This window comes from Thermobia domestica, unplaced genomic scaffold (genome assembly GCF_964235325.1).
Source record: "Thermobia domestica unplaced genomic scaffold, izTheDome1.hap1.1 HAP1_SCAFFOLD_1316, whole genome shotgun sequence".
Classification (NCBI taxonomy): domain Eukaryota; kingdom Metazoa; phylum Arthropoda; class Insecta; order Zygentoma; family Lepismatidae; genus Thermobia; species Thermobia domestica.
The window spans coordinates 40,600-44,226 of record NW_027657026.1 but is presented as its reverse complement, the minus strand read 5'-3'; the positions used below and the strand labels follow the sequence as shown (position 1 = coordinate 44,226).

Sequence of the window (3,627 nt, the reverse complement as noted above, 5' to 3'; positions counted from 1 at the left end):
GATCAGAGAATAAGAGTAGTTGCGTATTACAAACCATATACATATAACACATATCACACAAATATGAATATCGACCTTGCAAAGAATAAATCGTACTTAAGTGTGCATTTAATGTCATTACTATGTTGCAAAAGAAATTTAGGAAAGTTTTTTGATCCGCTCTGTTCATGATGTCATTGGGGCATAGTAATGAACAATAATAAATGTCGAGAACATATTGAACAGAGTAATTTCAGCCAAGCCAACGCAAGAGAGAAACATGAGTGCTTTAAGAATGTTGGAAATTCCTTTGTCTAGCATGAAGTACATGAGAATATGTGGTATGAGGTTTTCTTCCATTGCTGAGAATCTGGGCTCGACTGTCCTGTCCTCTGGGTAATATGAGCCCGATGTACGCAAATATCAAAAAAATGTAGCTAGCGACAATACAAAAGGTAATGATCTTATAATTAATAATGTAGTGGGAACTAAGCACATCGCTGTTTGGAGTATTCTAAAGATAGTGTGACTTCCTATGGGCTTCAATTACGATCGACGACTACACATACTAATTAATCGAATAGCAGCGAGAATTTCGAATGACACTAAGCAACTATCTCAGACACTTTTGATGAGTCTGTATATCGAAAACAATTCATTTCAATCGTAAATCTCCTCTATAAAGGGGTTTGTGGCCCTCATAAGGGCCGATTTGTATGAGATATAGGTCTTACATTTATGCCTTCTTCTCAGTTTTCTTGGGCAGAAGTACAGCTTGAATGTTGGGCAAAACACCACCCTGAGCGATTGTAACTCCAGACAACAACTTGTTTAATTCCTCGTCGTTACGGATAGCTAACTGCAGATGACGTGGAATAATCCTAGTCTTCTTGTTGTCACGAGCAGCGTTGCCTGCCAACTCAAGAACTTCAGCTGCCAGGTATTCCATGACTGCAGCCAAATACACGGGAGCGCCAGCACCAACTCGTTCGGCATAGTTACCCTTTCGCAAAAGACGATGGATTCTGCCTACTGGGAATTGAAGGCCAGCCCTGCTGGAGCGGGACTTGCTCTTTCCCTTGACTTTTCCACCTTTGCCGCGACCAGACATTGTTCAATATTCTTTCGTAATAAGATGAGAGGAAAAATTGCGGCCTCCCATGAATCAAGTCAGTTTTGTTACTACTTCAAGCGTGCACCCGAGTGCATCAAATGAAAAGCAAGGCAGTTGGCGCGAATTGAAACACGTACTGTAATTTAAATGAAGTCGATAAATCGGCGGACACATCTAATTTTGCTGAACGAGTGAGTCATCATGCCACCAAAAACTAGCGGAAAGGCTGCAAAGAAGGCTGGTAAAGCCCAAAAGAATATCTCCAAGGGAGATAAGAAGAAGAAGAGGAGGAGGAAGGAGAGCTATGCCATTTACATCTACAAAGTTTTGAAGCAAGTGCATCCTGACACTGGCATATCTAGCAAAGCTATGAGTATCATGAACAGCTTTGTTAATGACATCTTCGAGCGTATTGCTGCTGAAGCTTCTCGTTTGGCCCATTACAATAAGCGGTCAACTATCACCAGCCGGGAAATCCAAACAGCTGTGCGCCTTCTTTTGCCTGGTGAACTTGCCAAGCACGCTGTAAGTGAGGGTACGAAGGCTGTTACCAAGTACACAAGCTCTAAGTAAAAATCTTCTTCAAGATTTTTCATTTCAAACGGTCCTTGTCAGGACCAACACATTATTCGAAAGAGTTAAATCACGAAATTTGCTTCATTCTGTTATGTAGAAACACCTTGAAATCCAATTTCTATATGCTGTTAGTAAAAAAGTAAAGCACATAGCGGAGATGTGTCGTGCTTGTATACGAAAGGCATTTACTCGCCGGAGATCTACACTTAGTCATAATAATTTACTTTTAAAAAGTGGTAATACATTCCGTGTTAAGTATAGTAGTAGGTGCACACGGATCGGAAATCAGGTTATTTTAATGTGCCGTGCAAATAAACAGGCTGTTAGTGTAAGAAATAGTGGGTATAACGCTTAGAATATCGATTAATCGCTATGAAATAATGTTGATAAATTATCTCTTGAAAGTACTATAAAATTAATGTTTCTAGTATTTTCGTACTTGAAGGATAATGAAATTTGAAAAAGAGATGCCAACAGCACCTGGTGTTCCCAGGCGGTCACCCATCCAAGTACTGACCAGGCCCGATGCTGCTTGACTTCGGTGATCGGACGAGAACCGGTATATTCAGCATGGTATGGCCGTTGGCAACTACCTTTTCTTCAATGTCCTGTTAAGGAAGTATGTTTTAAGTAAGAATTGACATTATTAACTATAAAGGCAAGCATATTAACGTCGTTAACATTACTTGGAATATACTAATATTCGAATAAATATTTGAATGTTCGAATGATGAGTGATTCGGATGTTCATAGTGCCACTATGTCCTATCGAGTTTACTATCACGAACCACGTATGAAATTGTATATAAATAAATAAAAATAAATCCTTTATTAAGTATTGATTACAGGAAAAAGGCAAACTTACATTCTTTAATGTACACAATGAAATGTATGAAAGATATTTTTAAGATATGTTTCACTTACCCTTTATAACGCAAGGTAGTTTTCAGTGTAGCATCCTCTTCAGCTGCGAGATAACGTAAGGCAGATGATCATTCAGTCGTGAAGCACTAAAATGTAATATACATTTTAACTATTATCGATAAGAATTATTTACTGCAGGGATGCAAATAAAGTGAGGCAAATTAGTAAATAAAAACCGATACTGTAACTGATAATGTAATTACGTATCTGTATTAGTTGTATATACAGTAATCGCACGATTATCCGCGGAGTTGGATGTTGGCATAATCGCGCATAATCAGCAGTATGAGCAGAAAAGGGAAATGAAATGAAATCTTTAGATTTACGTCGCATACTTATACCGGTTACGCTAAAGGAGACGGTGATGATGAGTACTGAATGAAGAAAGTGGGAGGAAACGGGAGAAACCCGAGAAAACCCATGAGCACGGTCTTTATGCACGACAAAGTTCACACGGCACGAGCTGGGATTGAACCAGGGACCCCAAGCACCGGAGGCCAAAAAAGGGACAAAAAGTCTTTCGTGCAACTTTCGTTTTCGGTAAAAAGTTTACACATAATTTAGAAAGAGTAGTTTTCTGGTCTTTTTATTTCACAAGTTGGTTCATGTCTATATTTTTTACATGCATAAAAAATTTTTCAACTCCCTTGCTTAGTTCCTGTTAAAGACCTCTACCTCTGATTGTATTTTTTGCACATATTCTTATTGTTTTCAGACAACATTTCTAAGAGCGTAATTTATCGTCAGCAAGAAAAGAAAAGGAAAGCCTCGGATAGTGGAATGTGTACTGTATATATATATATATATATATATATATATATATATATATATATATATATATATATATATATATATATATATATATATATACGTATTAGTATATAGTTTTTATTTTATACGTCTCCTATTATTACACAATGTGCAGATATTGTGAAAGCGCAAGTAAATATGTATAACTCCCCGTTCTGCACTTAATAACTTGAAAGAAGTTCGGGGAAGGTAGTGTAACAGAAAGTGCAAACAGAAATGAGGGT

General features: G+C 37.7%; 1 non-coding gene across 1 annotated transcript; it reads right to left on the bottom strand.

The window, feature by feature from the left end:
* Positions 1–2,137: 2,137 nt before the first annotated feature.
* Positions 2,138–2,256, bottom strand: LOC145677753 (5S ribosomal RNA). The gene has a single exon (XR_014129983.1). It is a non-coding gene; the product is annotated as a 5S ribosomal RNA (ribosomal RNA).
* Positions 2,257–3,627: the final 1,371 nt, after the last annotated feature.